This window comes from Panthera uncia, assembly GCF_023721935.1.
Source record: "Panthera uncia isolate 11264 chromosome B2 unlocalized genomic scaffold, Puncia_PCG_1.0 HiC_scaffold_25, whole genome shotgun sequence".
Taxonomy (NCBI): domain Eukaryota; kingdom Metazoa; phylum Chordata; class Mammalia; order Carnivora; family Felidae; genus Panthera; species Panthera uncia.
The window spans coordinates 3,236,740-3,259,024 of record NW_026057581.1 but is presented as its reverse complement, the minus strand read 5'-3'; the positions used below and the strand labels follow the sequence as shown (position 1 = coordinate 3,259,024).

Sequence of the window (22,285 nt, the reverse complement as noted above, 5' to 3'; positions counted from 1 at the left end):
AAACTGGTGGAAAATTGGTGTTTTCGTTAGATCTTTCTGCCAATCCATGCATTTAGAGCCCCTAACCTAGAGCAGTGCTGGACTTTCAACCAACTGCAATGAACACTTTATTTCAAGAGGCTCAAATGCCTAGATTCCTAAGGCAGCCTGGAAAAAAGGTAGAATCGGGCCACAGGCCTCTCCAAAGCAGTTGCTACTAAGGATCTAGTCATTTAGCTGCTCCAACACCAAAAGCTGCAATCTGGGACGGTGCAAAACTTCCTGCAATCTTATTTTCTAGGATTGAGTCTCCAAGTGATTCTTTGGGGTGACTGGGTTAGTGCTCTGGAAAGTTCGTAGGCAGGAAGGGTGAGTGGGCCACGGGTTGCCCACGCCCCTGCACTCGGAGACTCGGGCGGCCCAAGGAGAAACAGCCTCTTGCACACGCTCTTGGAGCTCCCAGTGAAGCATTTCAGGTGGCAGTTTTGGCAGCATTCATATCGGAATATGCACGGGGAGGGGAGGGGAGATCATCTAAACAGAAGCTGGTTCCCCGTGGGCATGCCTCCCACTTTCTAAATGGTGACGCTTCTGGAGTGGTCTGGAAGCAGCCTCCACCCTCCCAGCCTTCCTCCTCCTCCACTCCCACCCACCTCCCTCCTTCCCCGAGTCCCGCCTCCCGCTCCCCCAGCCTGATAAGTCACCCTGGAAAAAAGGGGCTAGGGTGTCTGGGAGTTCGGTGAAGACAAAGCGGCAGAACAAGTGAGCGCCTTGATTCTAACACGTTAGAGTTTTCTGAGTTTGTAAGGATTCTAAGGGGTAGGAGGGCTGAGACTGCACGCGGGGAGGTTCCGGCCTGGCAGCGATCCAGACTGGGGTCCGCCCAGAGGACCAGGTTCTTTGCACCCGGAATTTCTTGTATGCTGGAGAACTTGGATGCTTAGGTCCGAGTTGCTTTATATGAGCCTAGCAATGCTCTTCATGAACTTTCCAGGTTGATTTTGAGTCCAGCTCCAGCACTGACCAGGTGGGTGACCTTGGGCTTCGTGGTCAATTCCCCCCTGCCTCCATTTCTTCCTGTTCACCTTCGCTCACCTGGTGGTGAAACAAGTAGGCTCAGCAGTGTGGGTTCTGAAATTAGAACACAGGCACTCAAGGGCAACAGCTGACACTAAGCACTTTACCGTGTCAGGCATAGTCCTGCCTGCTTCCAGAAAATTCATTTAAGCCAACAATCTACAGGTAAGTGCTATCACTCTCCACACTTGAAAGCCTAGGTAACAGGAACAGAACATAGACTTAGACCTTGTCTAAGTCCCAAGGTCAGGAAGCCAATACTTTAACTGCTGGCTGTTCTGCTGTAAGCACAGCTCCCTTAATAGATGATTGTCGGAATAATGAAACCGGTAAAAACTCAATACGTAATGGCTTAACTTTGTCCACGTACCCGACTGTCACAAGTTGTATCCTCAACTGTGAAGAATTCAAGGGAAAGAGGAGAGGTGTTCTCCCTGGAATCTACACAAATGGAGGAAGGTCACCCATGGTATTGTTAGCACTGTGAACCCAGAGGAAAAGCCCCTAGACTTGAAACGAGGGGAAAAATCAGGAGGTCGTTCGGTAAAGAGTTACAGGACTTGATACACTAATTTCTTGTGAATGAAGAAGGAGTTAGTGAAGATATGATTTTGAATTCTCCCCTCTGGGCTTCAGTAACAAAACTCTGTATTGTTTGGTTAACGATACATTGTGTTCATGTTATTTGTTTCCTCTTCAGCAAGACCTCCTTAAAGTCAAAGACCCCATCTTGTTAAATTAACAGTCAGCATAGACCCTTGCATAAGAGAAACACTTGAGAATTGGGCAGTGTGTAAATGTGGAGCTGAGTCAGTGGCTGGGCCATCAGGAAGCACTTTGTTCTAGAGGGTCTGCTTATCACCAGAGGAGACTAACAGGTTGCTAATAGCATCTTCTCTTCGCAGTAGAAAATCCCTTCTGAAAAACTAGTTTGCATTGGCATCTTATTTGGGGAGCTTCAGAGAAGCACAGAAGGTGCCAACTGACCAGCTCTTACCTAAGAGGACAGCCACGAGGCCGTTCCCCAAGCAGAGGACACTGCTTAGAGATGTGTCTTAGCTCCCCCTCTCCAGCATACTTCTTTTCCTTCCTCTTTGAAACGTCACTGTTTATATCCAAAAGCCCTAGCTACTCCTTTGGAAAATTCTCCAGTGAGCAATAAATTCTCAGTAGCTTCGGTTGGTTTCCAGCCATCGAGCAGGTCTCCATCCGCCATGCCTCAAGGGTCCTGGGGAGGACCATTTCAGTTGGGGCAAGTTGATGAGAATGATAAACCCAGGCCTTCCAATTACTGGAGGCACCTGGACACCAGGGACAAAAAGTTGATCTCAGGGATTTACTGAGATGTGAGGCTAAGCTGAATCATTATTTGGTTATTTAGGGCATCCCCAACAATGCAGACCAGGATGATACAGCATCACCAACTAGAAAACCCCCTTTTACATTTTGAAACCACCTATGCACCTTTCCTTTATTCCGTCCATTATACAGTCTCTTACTAGTTTTTTTTTATAAGCATGATACATTTTATAATTATGAAAGATCGTATATTAAGGTCAATTACATCACCACCTAGGGGTTTGTCATCTGTCGATCCTAAGTTATAATTACCAATGTAAATATTCCTGTTAAATATGCGTGTATATTATTAGAAGATGCTAGGAATTTAACTGAGGACTCCCCATGCGTACTGAAACGGAGAATAAGAAGTGCAGACTTGAAAATAAAGTGAAGTCACAGGCATGGAGTGAGGGTAGGCATCTTAAACAATAGCTGAACTTCATGGGACTTGATTACACTGCAGTGGTTTCCCTGTGTGGCAGCCGGGGCAAGGGGATGGAACCATCTCAGGGCTTAGGACTAACGCGCGTCATTACAGTTGAGGCTGTTTCCCAAAGAAGTGAGTGTGCTAAGCCTCAGACTCTTTGTCACCTGTGGTTTGTCTGCCAGGTGGAGCTTAACCCTTTCCCACATTCCTCACTCTCGGGGACACCAGGCGGTGGTGATACCCAGAACCGAAAGCACAGGACTTGACTTTGCACCACAACAAATTGTCTTTGCGTTAAAGATTGAGCCCAACACGGTCAGACTACCACGTGCCCTAAAGTTCAGAACCGTGACGCTTGGTACTTGTTCCCGGTCTTTCCCCGATGTCCCCGATGTCCCATCAATTCTGCAGTTTCCGAGGCTTGTCTTACGCGCAATAAACTTCCAATTTTACGTCTCCAGCCCCGACCTCCACTGTGAAGTGCAAGGTGTGTATGCACGTTTCTCCTCAACTCCTTCACGTGCAACTCTCTTTTCAGCCTGAATCCACCGAAGACACAGGCGTTGACGCGGTAAGCCTGTTACTCCCTCTATTCCTTCCCACTCAGGAAGTGACGCTACCCTAAATCCATTTGCTCAAGCCAAAACTTTAGAGGGTGAGCCTTCCTCGCTTCCCTTCCTCTCCACAAATCCAAACTATCCGTAAGTCATGTCACCTATACCCCAACACGTGTCTTCCGGTATTCTCTACACTCCTTGCCATGACCTGAGGGGCCACCCATGACCACCTCTGGCCTCTGGCCTCTGGCCTTCTCTCGGACTTATCTCCATCTTTCTGTTCCAGCCACACTGGTCTCTTTCCACCTGCCAAGCTCTTTCCTGCTTCAAGACATTTTCACTGTTGCTCTTTTTCTCCGAAATACCTCTTCCCTGACTTGTCTTCTGGAAAGCTCTCTCTCACCCTTCAGGACTCTGCTTTTCTTCAGACAGTCCTGTTCTGACAGACCTACCCAGACAGATCAAAGATCTGGATACAAAATACAAATACTGGATGACATTTTAGGAAACATCTTAACCTCAGGGGTGTGTGTGCCTGTGTGTGTGTGTGTGTGTGTGTGTGTGTGCGCGCGTGCGCGCGACCACTGAGGGTCAGGTGTTATTGTTAAGCAAGGCAGGAAACAAAGCCATAGAAGACAGGACATAAACTACATAGGCCAGGAGATTTAAGACAATATAATAGAAGAAAATGACTAACCAGGATATTTTGTATCTTTTATTAAATTCAAGTGGCCAGAGGCGCCTGGGTGGCTTAGTCGGTTAAGCGTCCAATGTCGGCTCAGGTCACCATCTCACGGTTCTTGAGTTCGAGCCCCGCATCGGGCTCTGTGCTGACAGCTTGGATCCTGGAGCCTGCTTCCGATTCTGTGTCTCCCTCTCTCTCTGCCCCTCCCCCGCTCGGTCTGTCTCTCTTTCTTTCTCTCAAAAACAAAATAAATAGACATAAAACAATTTTTTTTAATAAATTCAAGTGGCCAATGCATATCAGGGGTAAAAAAGTTAACCTTTCTTGTAGTTAAGCTTTGTATATACCAGTAATAACGGGATGCCTTTTCCTATCCATGGAGAGACACCCACAGAAACAAATAGTAAACAGGACTACTGAGGGCGGGGAAGGATTGCCACGGCCTATACTCTTTTGAAAAATTCTCCTGGAAATATCTATTTAAATGTAGTATTAGACCCTTGGCCTTGTGCACAACAAATCAGTTCTAGATAAATAAAGACGGAAACCAAACAGGAAAAAAAAAAAAGTTGGCCCTTGAAAAAAGAGGACATCTACCTTCTAGAAACAAGCCCCCATGATGTAAGGTTATAGGAAGAGAGGTTTTTCACCTTTACAAGCATCTGAGTGTGAAGTGTTAAAATGGGCGTGTATTAAGTTGGTAACTTCAAGTATCAAGAGTAAAGTTAAAAAGAAGCCTCCCTCTGCTCACTGCTCCGGCAGGTCACTCTCTGGCCGTGACCCTGTGTAGATTCTTTGAACGACAGTCCCAGATTTTACCTATTGGGTCTCACAGCTCTGGCGTCTCCCCCTTCCGGCCTCCGCTCCGTGAAATCGGGACCCCTCTGCGTTCTCACCGTGCCTTCCCTGCATCCAGCAGAGGGTCTGGGAAGTGGCGGCCACTCAACTCCGCCGAACGCGCAGGGAGGGGACGGCGTAGCCCAGAGAGCCCTCTCTGAGCCCCGCACGTGGTTGTCTGCACGTCTGCGGAGAGGGGTCTGTCCACTAACCGTCACCCACAGCGCGCCCCGATAGCAGGTGTGCAGCGAGATCGGGAAGTGCGCCCCGCGTGCCTGCCACGCTCCCCCTTTTCGGCTTTGTGCGCTAACCTCCCCAGACTTAATGTCTTCATGATAACCCTCAGGAAGCCCTTCATTCTTTTAAGGGCCTCTTCTCTGCCGGCTGAGAAGGTGCTCTCCTCTTTAATGTGCTACTGGGTCTGTGATTACTAAGGGTTCGCTTGGAATCCTGGAAAGAAAAGAGTCACACAGCTGGTGCGTGTGACAAAGTCGATACTTTTTCATCCACTCACAGCGTCTGCTCTGCACAGAAGGGCAGCTCCTGGCTCCTACATTCCAACGCGCGGATTATCCAGTTAACACGCTCCTCTCCAGGCTGTTTGTGGAAGATTCTATCCCACCCGTGTCTATGCCCTGGCACTTTACATTCTCCCCACATGGTGGAGTTTCAGTAAATACCCCGAATGAACGTGCTGACCACAGACCCTAGATGTGCCCAGAAATGGAATAGTCACCAAGCCGCAGGGCCTTGAGGGTTTATCCCTGGGGTATGTACCATTTTAGCCTCCACCCAGGCTTAAATCCCAGCTACTCACTTTGGAGGGAGGTCCAAGACGGTTCTACAGCTGCCGTGTCCAACACAGTAGCCACTGGCCACATGTGACGTTTTCAGTTTAAATATAGCATAATTAAATTAAGTAATTAAATGAAATTAAATTGAAAACTCAGGCTTCAGTTGTACTAACTACAGTTCAAGTTGCTGGTGGCTACGGTCTTGGATAGAAAGATACAGAGCACCTGGGTCATCCCAGAAAGTTCTATTGGTAGGCACTCCTTGTCCTTCTAATTGTTCACGGGCACTTACTCGATGCCCTCCAGGTGGCATCTGAGTATGTATGGTCACCAAACAAAATACAGGATGCTCAGTTACATGTGAATGTCAGATAAGCAGCAAATAATTGTTGAAGACTAAATATGCTTTAAACTGTTGCACAAAATATACTACGCAAAGACAAAAATTGTTATTTATCTGAAATTCAGATTTCACTGGGCATCTTGCATTCTTATGCGCCAAATCTGGCAACACTGCCTGAGGAGCAAAATGAGAGCATCTTCCGGGGCGCCTGCGTGGCTCAGTCGGTTGAGCGTCCGACTTCGGCTCAGGTCATGGTCGCACAGTTTGAGGGTTCGAGCCACACGTCGGGCTCTGTGCTGACAGCTCAGAGCCTGGAGCCTGCTTCGGATTCCGTGTCTCCCTCTCTCTCTGACCTTCCCCTGTTCTCTCTCTCTCTCTCTCTTTCTCTCTCTCTCAAAATAAATAAACATTAAAAAACAAATGAGAGCATCTTCCCTGGGAGCCTGGGTCCTCTTGACCGTGGGGAGTTTCTATACGAGCAACTGAGAAGGTCTAACACCAGAGATGAGCCTGTGGGTCTTTCTGCCTGTGTTGAGAAAGGCCGAGGAAGAAGTTCCTAACGGCATTTACTTTGGTTTCAGATCTTTCCTTCGGTTTCCAAAGCTTCTCACTACACAGATGTCTGGGTCCAGAAAGTGTCTGTGAAAGTCATCGGTTCTCAGAAATAAATGGATAGATGGGGGGCCATGTTCAGTCATGACTGATTGATTCTGCACCTGCAATTTTTTTCCTCCTGAAAACTTATTCCGGGTTTATTTCTTTGTGTGTACATGTACACCTTGGGGAGGAGAGTAAAGGTGGGAAAATATTATCGAAGAGAAGCTCTCTCTCGTAGGAAATATGTCTAATGGTTTGAATAAGTCATAGATTCAGAGGGTTCAAACAAAGCAAACTAACAAGGTATGTGTTGAGAATCCGCCCCTCCACTGGATTACTCTACGAGGTAACCATTAATTCCCTTGTATACCTACGCACTGTTAACTCACGCAGATGTGAGTCAAGCCACCCACCCCCTCCCGCCTTCACTGCTGAAAGAGAGCCAACTGTATACACTGTTCTGCCCTTACTCTTTTCCTACAACAGTGTATTTTGGAGAACTTTCCAGATGTGAAAACAGGGAGCTTTCTGTACACCATCCTGTGGGATGGCACTGTGTCGCTACATCTTAGTGTATGTAATCCGTCCGCTATCGGGGGGGAGTATAAAACGAGATGATAAACCTGAATTCACAGCACGTCCTATAGACAGTCCTCCCGTTCTGCTGGGGTTGTGGAAAGTGAACAAAAACGCGTCACTCTTGGGTGAGAGACTCAAGGTTCTTTGCCTTAGAAACTCTATGGCCCTAGCCGAGGTAGCAATTTTGAACCTCACTTTCTTCATCTGTACAATGGAGGCAATGCCTCCCTTACGGTGACTATAAGAATGAAAGAGGACCGTGTGAACTGTTTGAAGCTCAAAAGAACAACACGGATAAGATCGTGTAACTTTCAACACCATTTCGCTTGCGAGAGTTAGAGATGATACGTTGTAATAGGAACAGTCTCCAAAGTCCAGCCTGCTGCCGGGGCATGAGGTGGTGCAAGGAGGCAGGAAGGCCGGCTCTCAATTACCTGCTTGAGACATCTCCCGGGTGACATGGCCCTGTCCTGCCCACCGGAGTCAGAAAATACCCTCTCCCAATTTCCTCCGACCCTTCTCCCTATTGCTTTTTTTCCTTCAACCAAGGTCAGCTTTTGTCTATTTGTTTGTTTTTTTGTTTTTAAGGTCACGTTTTAAGAATGTCTCTGCTAGGCTGTAAGTCTGTGTGTATTGGGGGCTGGGGGGCCCTCTGGGCCATTGCTGCGCTGCCCGCTGTGAGCCTGGGGACTGACGTTGCCTGGCATACACTGGTCAGTCCAGAAGCAGCTGGCGAATCCATCAGGCCGGCAGGTGTGGGAAGCGGGCATCGATGTACCAAGTCTATACAAAGTGGCTTGTGCACGGGCACACACACACAAATACATGTAGTTGCACAGCAGACACGCAGTGAGACTTTCCGGGAAAGCATGGGAACCTGGAGTTAACTGCTTGGGTTTGTGTCCTAGCTCTGCTCCGCCCCTTACCACGTGTCTGACTGGGGGTAAGTCACCTGCCGTCCCTGAAGATCAGACTTGCCATCTGCAAAATGGGACAGTGCCTCCCAGAGTTTTGAGAACCAATCCAATGGGATGGTACCCGAGGAAGCACAGTGTTGCTCGTGAAGCTTAATATAAACATGCGCGAAACGATGCGGATAGAGATCCATCACAGTCTATCTATCTATCATCTATCGATCCATCTGTCTATTTCCAAATATGGAAAAGCAAAAGCAGGAGAGGATATTGGGATCCCCCTCAGGGATCTGCTGGCTTCGCCTGTAGAGACAGAAGTAACTGGGCTTATGCTAAGCTGGAATACAAACTGCTGCTGGTGGCAACTAGGCCCATGGCAGGAGAAGCTTCTAGAAGAGAGGGCCCAGCAGACATTCACCGCTGAAATGGCAGCGGATGCCGCCACTCACCTGCCCCCAAGTCTCTTCCAGGTACGGGAGCAGCAGCCCCAGTGGAACGGGTGGGCCTTTCGAACCCAGCTGAGCTGTCTTTCCAAGAGCAGAGGATGTCAAGGCACGGATGCCCCATACGCTGCCCCCTCCACTTTGGGCTCGGTTCACTCCCTGGATGTGGAGAATTCACCCCGACCGGGGATCTGAGCAGCCTTGACACAGGAAAGAAAACTGCAGACGGCTATTAAAAAGAAGGGTCCTGGGTAGATGGGCCCTGGGGGAGGACAGAATAAGTGAGCTTAGAGCACAGAAGGAAGCTTCTGTTTCCTTTGGCTCAGTCCCTGCAGGTGGTGAGTGAAGAGACCAGGGCCCTGAATCAGTTGGCCTTGTGCACGGTTGCTAAAGAGATCAGTGGTTTGTACACGTCCACACCCTGAGGTATATTTCTGCCCTTGACGTCTTGACTGTCTCACGTCTCCAGTGGACAACTTACGTGCCATTTTGGATCTTTCCTTCCTCTCTTGCTACGCTGTGTTCAGTGTAGGGCTGGTAGCCTTAAAACCACTACTACTTACGGTACCAGTAGTTACTAATGGGGATTAGTAAATGCTACACATCAGGGTGTTTGGTTTTCTCCTGGAGAGCCAGTTGCTAAACAGTGAGCAGCACACCGCTGCCTTGAACAACCGTCGCTCCTCCCCAGTGAGGACACACACGTTTGCTCACACTATTTTCCTACCCGGAAAGGTCCCGTCTCACTTCCCATGCTTCTGGGCTAATTTAAATCCCACACTCCTAACCCTAACCCTAACCCTAACCGCCCCCCCACCCCCCCACCGAGTGGTTCAGTTGGCTAAGCGTCTGACTTCGGCTCAGGTCATGATCTCGCGGTTCAGGAGTTTGAGCTCCCTGTTGGGCTCTGTGATGGCAGCTCGGAGCTGCTTCGGCTTCTGTCTCCCTCCCTCTCTCTGCCCCTCCCCTGCTCACACTCTCTCTTTCTCTCTCAAAAACAAACATTAAAAAATTGGTTTTCAAAGATAAAGAAATCCCTATAATCTGTACCTCCCATGTATATTTCGTATTGTTTTCATGCCTACTTTCCAAATTGTAGGAGGAAACCTAGCACACTCTTCAGACAGACAGATACTCACCTTCCCTAACCCTAACTTCCTTCATGGCTTTTGCTCCCTGATCATTCTCCTACTTCCAGAGGGGGAGAGTGGCCATGGCCTGGCAGGTGGTGACGCTGGGAGTGAGGGCTGTGAGCACAGCGGGCTCCGAATGCCCCGAGCAAGGCACCACTAGGGCACAGCAGGGCTGTTTAAGCAGTGACCCCAGGGACTTCCTCGGGGTTGCCTGGTGATAAACTGAGAACAATGGCTGCTTCTTTCCCCGTGGGAAGATCAGCCAATGTTCCCAAGTGCTGGGAGCCTGGCGTTCGCAGCTGACGCCCACACAGAAAATGTTTCTTCTCCCTATTCAAGTCTGCTTTCGTGTTTTTTCTACTGAGGGAACAGCACAGGCAGTGGGTGCCCTTGGGGAGCACCGCCCCTCTGGGCACCAGGGATGCGCCCCACCTTCCCCAGAGATGAGCCCTGAGCGTTGCATAAGAACAGCCAGTGCCCTGGCAGACTTCTGCCCACCCCCCTAGTTCCAGGGGCCACAGCCAAGACCACCGGAGGCCCCAAATAGGAAGGCCTGGTCGGAGTCGCATGACCTCTAGAGGTTGAAGTCAGTGGAAAGGAGTGGAAAGGAGCTTCCATTAAGGGCCTAGATCTAACTTTTTGATCATGATGGAAATCGCCTTGTGTCTGTCTTCTCCAATGTCCTTCATGAAAGCTAGAAACCAATTGCTGTTTCTATAATTTCCCATTTATCTCCTGTAGGTCCCCTTTCTACCGTCCCTCCTCTGCCCGCAATCTCTTTCCTCTCCACGTACCATCAACTATCTTTCAAGGAACACTTTTTGAAAGCATCCTTGTGGGGGAAGCTGGATGGCTCAGTCAGTTAAGTGTCTGACTCTCGGTTTCGGCTCAGGTCATGATCTCACGGTTTTGAGAGTTCAAGCCCCACGTCAGGCTCTGAGCCTGCCTGGGACCTCTTTCTCTCTCTCTCTCTCTCTCTCTCTCTCTGCCCTTCCCCTGCTCACACAGCTCTGTCTCTCTCAAAATAAGTAAAGACACTTAAAAGATTTTTTAATTAAACTAAAAAAATTCACAAAAACCCATGAAAGTAACTTCTTGTTTTCACACTAGGTGGTCGGTGTTGAACTACATGGAGACCCGCCACCACCGTGATCCATGGATGCTCCAGGGGGACCCAGGCTCAGCTCGGCTTCGGGCGCCCGCGTCCCTGTGGCGGAACAGCAGGTGCACAGCGGTACTCTGGCTCCATCATCAGGAACCTCGCTGCCGGGATCTCACCTGTAGCTCAGAAGCTGGGCCTCAGAATCGGACAAATTGCCCTTCTACCCAAATTCACCGCTCTCCAAATTAGCGTTAGATTGTGACGGATGTAGTCCCTGCCTCATTTCAGGAAGTAGATTATAATATTCACTGCGTGCCGAGCACTACCTTCTTTTATCTTCATAAGGAGTTTATGAGGTAGGTGCTCTTATGATCCCAGAGACCTAGGGACACAGAGACATAGGGAACTTGCCCGTGTCGTCATTTTTCGTTACGCGCTGACACCCGGGGTCTACTGGCCCAAGGAGTTGTGAACCGCCTGTCGCTTTGGAGGTCCGTTTGAGTTGACTTGGTTGCCACTCCCATCTTGCAATGGCCTCTTGTAGCTTAGTCTTTAACCAAGGAACACCAGAAATGAGGCCCTACTCATTTGTTACTTTTTGGTGATTCTTGTCATTCTGAGAGAGAGAACTTCTGAGAGAGACGTTCAACTTTAAGGAAGCAAGAAGATACCTGATATTGAACAATTTGTTCTTTTTCTTTGTGCCCAACCCAAAGGAGACGGACAGCAGCCGTGAAGGCTGGACACTGTGATTTCTGGGACCCTGTGGGATAATGGAAGTAAAGACACAGGTTTGGCCATACGTCAGCCCCTCCTTTGCAACACTATGTGACCGAGAGCAAACCATTTCCCCTTTTTATCCTCAGTTTTTCCTTGTCTGGAAAATGGAACCAGTCCTATCACCTGCCTCGGGGGATGGATGTCAAGGTTAAGTGGAGATAATGTACTGGGCGTATAGTAGACACTGAAAACAACGCCCCCTCCTCCTTTCTTTTCCCCTTATCTATGAGCTTGGTTCATCTCTTGGTGTATCCATTCTCTATGACCACGTCACCAATTATCCCCAAACTTGGCCACTTCAGGACCGGAACTTGGCCATGCCGGGCCCTCTGGCTGTCTCACAGGCTGCTTTGAAGATGTGGTGGGTCTACAGCGATGGCTGTAGTGGGGCCCAGTGTGCAGCGAAGGCCCAGTGTGGGATCAATCCACTCACAAACCCGTGTACATGGCTGTTGGCAGGATTCAGGCCCTCGAGGACTGTTAGACTCAGGGGCTCAAGTCCTCGTTGGTTGTTTCTTGTCTTGTGGGCCTTCTAACCGGACAGCTTACAGCTTGACTTTCTTCTGAGGGAGTGAGCATGAGAGAGGGTGCAAGTGAGGGCCCCAGACAGGGGCCACAACCTTTGGGAACCTAATGTGAAAAGGGACCCGCCATCGCTTCTGATGCATTCTGCTTGTTCCTAGCAAGTCCCCAAGCGCAGCGCACAGTCACAGAAAACGGATAACCCGAGGGTGTGAACCCTCAGAGGCACAGGGTCACCTTAGAGGATGCCCACCACACGGAATATATCACGACCCATTTAAAACAAGGTGAAACCGTCTTCTTGATCCAGTATCTTTAGAAATGGAAGAGTATCTCTGAGTTCTCACACACACAGGCCTGGTTGGGTGCAGGTTGGGTCATGTGCTCAGGCATCAAAAATTGCCCAAGTAGTTACATTTCTGAATGTCCCTGGAAACTACATTTCCCAGGCTCCCTTGCTCTCTGGTTTCCAGTAGTTTTGACCAATGGAGATGCTGGTAGGCCATGTTGGTGAGGCCGGGCACTTCTCCCTTCCTTCTTCACTTCCTAGGGTCTCCCCAGTTGGTACTCTACGGCTCTGTCTTATCAGAGGGCCTTCACTTTGTGGTCTGAGCTCCTGCCTTACCAGCCTGTGCTGTTCCAGGGGCTGAGACACTGGGGGGTTCCAGCCCCAGCTCCTAGTTAATAGGAGTTAACACCTCTTCCTCCCTTTGTCCCAGGAGCCCTGGGAGACACACAACTTCCTGCTGCCGCATATCCTTTGGTTACTCCCCACCCCTCTTTTGGTTTCTCAACTCTTTCATCACCCGTTTATATAATTATCTCAATTAAATTCCATCTGTATGAAATCCCTAGAGTGCCTTCTCTTTTTTAACCGGACTATACTCATCCACTGGGAAACAGTGGGACCAAACACAGCTGACGAACACTGATCTCCCTTGAACAACTAACGTGCAGAGCAGTGTTTACAGCGTTTTCTAGTCCTAAATATCTGCCCGGGTCCTCATGCTGCTGGAAGTCCAGCTCAAAATATATCCTCTAATCTGTACCTTGATCTCCTGACCAAAAATTAAGCACACATCTGATACTTTATTTAATATCAAGTGTATCTCATTATACATTAATTAACGGTATGGCTTATAAACTCAGTTCATGTGAATCTAGGATTAAAAAGTAACATATATCAGGGCGCCTGGGTGGCTCAGTCAGTTGAGCTCAGTCGGCTCAGGTCATGATCTCACCGTTCATGAGTTCGAACCCCACGTCAGGCTCTGTGCTGACAGCTCGGAGCCGGGAGCCAGCTTCAGATTCTGTGCCTCCCTCTCTCTTTCCCCCTCCCCCGATCACACTGTCCCTCTTTCTCTCTCAAAAATAAAAAATAAAACATAAAAGAATTTTTTAAAAAAGTAACATATATGGTCACTTACTATGTGTCAAACTTTGTGAAATCACTTCAGATGAGATCAGGTGCATTCAGGGTGCATATGGCCCTAGACTGTTAAATCGCTTCAAAACAACGACCTCATCTGATCTTAGCAACACTCCTACAAAGTAGATAATAGTTGTATCTATGAGATTTTTGCCAGATTATACAACAAACAACCCCCAAATCTTAGTTCATAGCAATAGCAAAGGTTATTTCCGACTCACACTGTATTTCTTAGTGGATCTGCCATGGCTCTGTTCCATGTTTTCTTCAGGAGGGACCCAGGCTGAATGCGATGTAAAGGGATCTTATTGCTGTTAATGATTTTTCTGGGAAGTGGACACACGTCTCTTATAATATTTTACCAACCAAAGCCACTCCTGTGGCAATGACTTGATGTGGAGGAGAAATGTACTCTTCATATGGGGAGGCATATTGTAAATCCATATTGATGGGCAGGGATGTGTAATCCTCCCAAATATGCAGCAAAAATTTGGGAGTAGTAAAACTATCTACCATATACTATTGTGATCCAAATTTTGAACATGTGACAACTGAGAAATAGAGGTTAGAAAATTTCTTAAACTCATAAATCTAGCAAGTGACAGGATTTGAATTTGAAATGGAGTCATCTGCCTTCAGAACTGTGACAGCCAGATTCCAAGATGGCCCTGGTAATCTCACCTTCCAGTATGCACACACACGCTTGGATCATTCCCTCCCCAAACTGGATACACTGACCTATGTAAGTAATATAATACCGTGGCTTCTGGAATTAGGTCATAAAAGATACTGTGACTTCAGTTTTGCTCTCTTGGATCACTCACTTTTGAGGAAGTTAGGTGCCACGTAGGGAGTGCTGGAGCAGACCTACGGAGAGGCCAAAGAACTGAGGTCTTCTGCCCAATAGCCAGCACTGACTTGGCAGCCATGAGAGCCATCTGGGAATTGGGTCTTCCAGCCCCAGTCAAGTCTTCAGATGACTCCACTTCCGGTTAATATCTTGACTCCAGTCTCATCAGATATCTCAAGTCAAAACTACCCAGTTAAGCGGTGCCTGGGTGGCTCAGTCAGTTGAGCGTCCAACTCTCAACTTCGGCTCAGGTCATCATGTCACGGTTCGTGAATTCAAGCCTTGCGTTGGGCTCTGCCCTGACAGTACGGAGCCTTCTTGGGATTCTTTCTCTCCCCCTCTCTCTCTGCTGCTCCCCTTCTCTCTCTCTGTCACAATAAATAAATTTAAAAAAAACTACCCAGTAAAGTCATCCCCAAATTTCTGACCCATGGAAACTGTGTGAGATAGTAAATCCTTGTTATTATTTTAAGCCATTAAAGGTTGGGAAAATTTGTTATGCAGCAGTAGATAACTGTAAAAGAGTCTGCCATTATGCCAAACTGCCACCATGTATGAATGAACAACCTGTGTAAATATATAGATCTTACATTTACAAACCAGCAAATGCATATAATGCAGGGGGAGTGAAGAGGAAAAGTAAAGGGAAAATGAGGAAATAATAATCGGAATTATGATGGATAAAGAGGGAAAGTGAAGAACAGAGTAGAGATATGCAAGAAGGCCAGATGCAACCTATTCTTATTCATTGAACCATCTCTTCTAAAGACACCGGCGACATCTTTGAAGAAATGGATGCCGAAGATACTGAGTTAGACAATGATTATGAGTTCAATGTTAAGGTTAATGAAGAGGTAGTTAATATCTCTGAAGTCATTGTTTCTCTAGGCACTCTCTTTCCAGACAGAAGACGGTATTTGTTGGGATTTTTGCCAGGATTAAGGGATCTGTGTTTTGACTCTTCAGAGTATATATGTAGACACTTATGCTTTATACTTTTATGCACTTCCAGTCCAAGAAAAGACACCCCAATCCTTCACCTCACCCCCAGATCCGAAACGCTCTCCACCTCCACCTTTTTCAAGGATCCTTCCTGCATCCAGATTCCAGAGGATCTCCTTGCTGGTAACCCAGAAGACAAGTCCCTGACCTCTCTCAGGCTTTCATCTTGAAACAAGATGCATTCGTGGAGACTCAATGTGCTTCAACATCCAAATTAAGTTTAGATTTCTTAGATTTTCTCTTGCCATATTTTTTATCTTTATTTCACTGATTTATTTAGCCTCGGGCCAACGTAGAACAACTTGACTGAGTTCAGAACTTAAAATACATGTAGGTACATATATATACCGATGTAAATATGTAAGATAGATATAGAAATACACGCACAGGGGCGCCTGGGTGGCGCAGTCGGTTGGGCGTCCGACTTCAGCCAGGTCACGATCTCGCGGTCCGTGAGTTCGAGCCCCGCGTCAGGCTCTGGGCTGATGGCTCGGAGCCTGGAGCCTGTTTCCGATTCTGTGTCTCCCTCTCTCTCTGCCCCTCCCCCGTTCATGCTCTGTCTCTCTCTGTCCCAAAAATAAATAAAAAAAAAACGTTGAAAAAGAAAAAAAAAATTAAAAAAAAAAAAAAAGAAATACACGCACACTCTGTAAGGTATAAAAATGAGTTTGAGATCACCTCTTAAACTGCAGCCTCTAGCACAGATTTCCTTCAGTCTGCTGATTGAGACCTATTATTTATAAAAGCAGTTTAGTTGCCAGTAGTCAACTTCGTTGAAATTAAATAGAGAAGAGAGGAGAAAGAAGGGAAGGGACTGAAAAGGAAGGGAGGGGAGGGAGGGGAAGGGAGTGAAGAAGAGACAGTAGCAGAGCAAATTGCACAGAAAAAAACATACCTATTACTTTTGTTTTGTCTTCAGTTAGGACATGCAGGACGAGGGGTAGGCCAGGGTGAATATAATGCTGTAAGACGTGTTTCTTGATGCAGGCTATGACCAAAATGTTTTTAAGGCCACTGATCAGCTAATAAGTTACATGAAAATAAACTGAAATCATTACTGTTCAAGTTACAAAATATCTCAAAACTTAATTGCTAAAAACAACCGCCATTTTGTTATGCCCACAGACTTTGGACCAGGAATTTAGATAGAGCAGAACGGAGCTGGCTTGGATCTCTGCCATTATGTTTGGGACTTCAGATGAAAAGACTTGACCACTGTCAGTTGGAATAACCTGGAGCCTCCTCTCATATTTCTGGTCCTGGAAGTAAGATGGTTCAAATATTAAGACAGCCAACCAGAGTGCCCAAACTTGGTCTCCAACAGAGGTTGGTTTCCTCACAGCCTGGTGGCCTCAGAATCACCAAAATTCTTCTGAGATAGCTCAGAGAGCAAGCCTGAGGGCTCCAGCAAATAAGGCAAAAGCTGGTTGCTCCGTACGACCTGGGCTCGGAAGTCACACAGCCTCAATCCCCCCACCCTCTTGGTGTGAGCTGTCACAAGTTCACTCAGCCTCGAGGGGACAGGAATTAGATTTGATGAGGGCGCAAGAGTCAAGACACGGTGGAGAAGGGAGTGTGGGTCGGGAAAAATTGCGGCAAACATTTTTGGAAAATTAAAGTTGCTTAATCATCTAACCAGGAGGATGTCCAGGCACAGGAAGCTAGATAGTAAATACATTGGGCCACGTTTATAAATGAAATATAACACAGTGCAACTCGACAACTAGAGCTCTCTCTTACCAATAATACAGAAGGGTGGTTCTTATTGAGGGAATAATCAAGACACAGAGGAATAAGTACACTATGGTTCGGCACATATGCATTTCAAAATGAGGACAAACTAAACCAGAACGTTCATGGATGTATATAATAAATCATAGATAAAAGCCAGCGAAATAATTTCAGTGAAAGTCCAGAGAAAGAGCAGAATGGTGTCTCAGCCTGTACTACCTGGTGTCTGGGAAACTTAGCATACAAAAAAACACAACAAAACAAAAAAAAATCTTTATCATATTTTTAAGGGAAGCATGTTGTTTGCTAATAATAAAGTAATTCATGGATCCATGGCTATGGTGAAAACTTGGAAAAAACATAAAAGCTTGGACACAAGAATAAAAGTCATCTACATTTCCACCACTATGGAGAATCTATGTCACATGGATGTTTTCCCTTTCTATGAAAAGTGTTACAACATGGTGAGATGTGAAGAGAAACTTTTTTTAGAAAACTTTTTATTTTGAACTAATTTTAGATTATACAGAAGTTACAAAACTGGTGCAAAAATTCCCTTGTAGCGCTCAACTGGCTTCCCCTAATGTTAATGTCTTACATAACCGTTGTACAGGAACACCGACAATACAGGAAACGCGACAAAACAAAACAAACAAGCAAACAAAAGAACAGGAAATGGACATTGGCACAATGTTATTTACCAAATTTAGACTTTTTTTCAAATTTGACCAACTTTTCCACCAGTATCCTTTTTCTGTTCCCAGGTCTTATTCAGGATCCCGCGTTGAGTTTACTTGTTGTTTTTCCTCAGGATTTTCAGGTCTATAATAGTTCCTTAGTCTGTCCTCATCTCTCCTGACCTTCACACTTTTGAGGACTACTGATGAGTTATTTTAAAGAATGCCACTCGATTTGAATTTGTGTGATGTTTCCTTATCATTGGAGTGAGCTTATGCATTTCTGCCAGGAAATATCCCCAAAACGGGTGTTTTCTCACTGCAAGGAGTTCGTGATGTCCATATGTCCTATTACTTGTCACATTTACCTTGCTCACTTAGTTAAGGGATGTCTTCCTGGGTGAACCACTGTAAACTTATTACCTTTGTCTTCGTAGTTGATAGGTGTCTTAGGGAAGACACTCTGAAACTGAAAACCCTGCTGTTCCTTAAACTTCCGCCTGGCGATTTTAGCATCCACATGTGGATTGTATCCGCAACGAGGGAGAATTGTCCTTCTCGTGATGTATGTATGTACTTATGGATACATATTTTATTCTAGGGAGCTAAAAAAGTCCAACATTACCGATTTTTATTTTGTTGCTCAAATGGCAGCAGCTTTGGTCATTAGTAGCTCCTTGAGACTGGCCGCCATGTTTTTTTCAAAGTTTCCGTCTTTTAGAAAACGTTTCCTTGTCTTCTGGTACCACAAGATGTTCCAGGCCCATCCTGTCTTTTGCCTGCTCCCTCCTTGGAATCAACCACTTATCCAAGGAGCCCTGGTTCTTTTTATTGGAGAATGATGCTTAAAGGCCAGATGTGCTGGGTTCCTTCCCCAACCCTATCGCTTTTAACAGTTTATTTTACTGGTACATGTAACATTACTATAGTTGGAAGAGTCAGTTACACCAACAGACATATTCAATAAACCGTTACTCCCTCCTCACCCTGACGCTCTGTTCCTCTTTCTCCCTTCTTTATACTCCTTTCTAACTCTCCCCCACTGCCATAGATAACCCATCTCCTTTATTTTTGGTTTATCCTTCCTGTATATCTTCAGCACAAATAAGCAGAAGGTGTGTTTTCTTATGTCCTCTTCTTTCTCCTATGGAGGGTGTCATACTATGGATATTCTTTTGCACTTGGCTTTTTCACTTAGCCATACATCCTAGAACTTGCTCCTTATTACTTTCAAGAGATCGTTCTTACCCATTTCTGTAGCTTTGTATTCTTACGTATTGCAAGTGTACCCTAGTTCATTTCAACGTTCTCTTATGGGTTGATAATAAAGTTCTCCCCGACGTTTTATAGTTCCAAACAATGTTGCAAGTCAATAATCTAGGGTGTGCAATCCACACTTGGATTGAATGGTGTGCAATCCACACATGGTTGAATGAGATAGAAAGAATAAGAATTTGTAAGGTAACGTATAGGTCCTTTTACGAAAAATTCGCCAGAAATGTTCTACACCAAAAGCTAAGATAGAGTACCTATTAAAAGTCCACAGAGGGGAAGTCTGTCCCAACACACAGAGTTCCAAAGGTGATCCACACAGTGACCACAGTCCACGGTGCCACGTCCTTTGCGTACGTAATACACCTCCTGTGCGGAAACTCGGGAAGGACTCGTTTGTCCTGCAAAAAGCACCTCATCCCCAAACTCTGTCTTCACTAAAGCACTCATGACAACATTAAAATAGCCAAGTGCAGAGTCAAGTGCTTGGAACCCAGAATGATGGAGTAAAAGGAACCAAGTACAAGCTTCCTATGCCTTTAACTTGTCTGCAAATCATATTGTTGTGCCTCTTCCCACAATTGCTATCGTGTCCACCATTCACAGCATGCTCCCCATTGTCCATCACTTGGGTTTTTTTTAGAGGCTTAAAAAAAAGTCTGTATCAGGAAATCCCCCCTTTTTTTCTTTTAGCTCATTAGAGATTAAAAACTTGAGAATACTTCATGAGTTCAAGAAATTCCATGAGGAAGACTCCTCCCACTCTAGCCTATGATCCCACACAGCAAAAAATACGTTTCACATGGGAGGTATCAGCACACAGTCAAAGAACTGAGTGCATAACTGAAGCCACAGGCATTGGGCACTGGTATTGGATATTCTAGTCTAGTTCAGGAAGAAAGAAAGAAAGAAAGAAAGAAAGAAAGAAAGAAAGAAAGAAAGATGGAGGAAGGGAGGGAGAGAGAGAGAGAGAGAAAGAAAGAAAGAAAGAAAGAAAGAAAGAAAGAAAAAGAAACACGTGGCCTGTGCTACTAAATTGATTTCACAACCTCTAATGATTATTCAGACCTACAGTCTGGAAAACACATTAAGAGCACATACTTTGAATTCAGACACATGTGAGCTGGAAACCTAGATGTACCTGTGAGCAACAGCCTGCTCAGAAGTCCTTAGCCGGTGCAAGTCCATATGCTCCTTTGTAAAATAGGGACAACAGCCCAGGCTAGGGATGGTTACATTGACCAAGTAAGAATGTAGGTAGCACAGAGTACAATGACCAGTAAGTGGAAAGGGTAGCTTTTATTGAGAATGATAAAGTGAGAGGGGCACCTGGTGGCTCAGTCCCTTAGGCTTCCGACTTCGGCTCAGGCTATGGTCTCAAGGTCTGTGGGTTCGAGCCCCACGGCAGGGTCTGCACTGACAGCTCAGAGCCCGGAGCCTGCTTGGGATTCTCTGTCTCCCTCTCGCTCTCTGCCCCTCCCCCACCTGCATGCGCACGCTCGCTCTCTCTCTCAAAATAAGTAAGCATTTTTAAAAATTAAAAAAAAAAAAGAATGCTAAAACGGGATGAGGAGCAGAGATGCCATAGTAGGGGCTTCTGGGGGTCCACAGGAAACCAAGGCTTATCCACCCCATGTGGATGGAAAATCATGAAGCATGGGAGGCTTTGCCATCACTTTCTCACCTTCCAGAGCCCACTTGAGTGCCCAGTCAGGTGGGAATCCAAGGGAGTCAGGGTCGGATTGCTGCAACACACCCTCTCAACCTGGGGTCACGTCTGGCGTGTCACAGGCAAGTCCAGAAATCTGCAGGAACCCTCGCATGACAGAAAACGGGTTTGACCTGTTGGTCACCTCCAGGGACAACAGTAGTTCCCAGACTCAGCTGGGCATCAGAGGGAACCGAGGACTTGTTAGATATTCTGAGAGTCCCTGGAGTTACTGCTTCAGAATCATCTGAAGAAAGACTTTGGAATCTAAACTTAAAATACAAGTACACACACACACACACACACACACACCCTAGGTAGTTGGAATGGGGCCAGCCAAGCTGATAGATCAATAGTAAAGTAGACCCTTTGGTGTTACTCTTACGCCATCATAGAAGAGTGTCAGATAAACATTTGTTTTCATAGTGGGAGATGCTCAATGTATTCTTTGAACCCATCAGTTCATTTTATTGATGGGAAAGCACACTGTACCAGAGGAGACAAGCATAGGTGAGTTGAAAGATCACAGAATTTGGAGACATTAAGTCCCTCAACGTCAGAAGTGTAAGGATTACATAGGCTCAAACCAGACATTTAAGAGAAAACTTCAATGGGTTGTGCAAATTTCAGCCATTTGCAAAGGTTATTGTTTGTCATTGAAAATGAGTATAACACGCTGTTCTGGGATTGAATGCCCATAAATCAGTTTCCCTAGTAACTATCAACTGGTCTGTTTTGGAACCTTATCCTCTCCCTTTTTATATGAATATATACCAAAGGGCATATTTATTTTTCACTAGCATGCACTAATTACATTGAAATGTTTATACATTAAGGCTTTAAAAATACAGATTATTTACGTTGATTTTATACCAGCATTAACTTAAGTAGCACTAATCTGAAACTTTTAATTAATGTTGTATCAAAGATATATATTCTCTTTTGATTTCAGTAGTAAGGTCTGTTGTGCAGGGAGATTTGTGGCAACAAAACTAAAAATGACTGTGATGCCCAATGCTGTGTTACAACCAGCTACACTCAAAGAATGGTGTCGTATCACTTTATAGCACTGGCCAAAATGGTACGTTGTCTCTCAAGTACATGGCTTGCAAGTTTTTAAAGGCAATTCCAGCCAGACCATTTTCCAGGAATGATTTCTTTAGTTGGATGGTCATTGCTAACATAGACTCTCTGTTGATTGGGCAATTACCCAAACAAACCCATCTTTCACAGATCTTGCAAAGGAAGTCTTCAGAGGACCATGACTTAACTTGCATAGTCCCGCAAAGATCCACCTCTGAGATGCAAATCTGAACTTGCAATTCAATCCAACACGTAACTTGTTTTCTTTTTTATGGACGTCTGGGAAGCATAGGGCCATAATCTTCATGACGGAAGCCATATTTCGTAGGTGGACTAGCCATTCATCAGCTATTGAGTAATGACAGGGTCTGGGTTGCTCTAATAATGGGAGTAGATATGTTATCATTTACACTTCGAACGTAT

General features: G+C 46.1%; 2 protein-coding genes and 1 pseudogene across 4 annotated transcripts in view; 2 read left to right on the top strand and 1 right to left on the bottom strand.

Moving 5' to 3' along the window:
* Positions 1-12,964, top strand: part of LOC125939367 (histone H2A.J-like) — a 14,093-nt pseudogene extending 1,129 nt beyond the window's left edge.
* The window catches only part of LOC125939366 (histone H2B type 1-C/E/F/G/I), a 131,566-nt gene that overhangs the window by 15,743 nt on the left and 93,538 nt on the right, over positions 1-22,285 (bottom strand). The gene's annotated exons all lie outside the window — the stretch shown is intronic.
* Positions 1-22,285, top strand: part of LOC125939383 (histone H2B type 1-A) — a 373,771-nt gene that overhangs the window by 310,572 nt on the left and 40,914 nt on the right. The window lies entirely within an intron of this gene.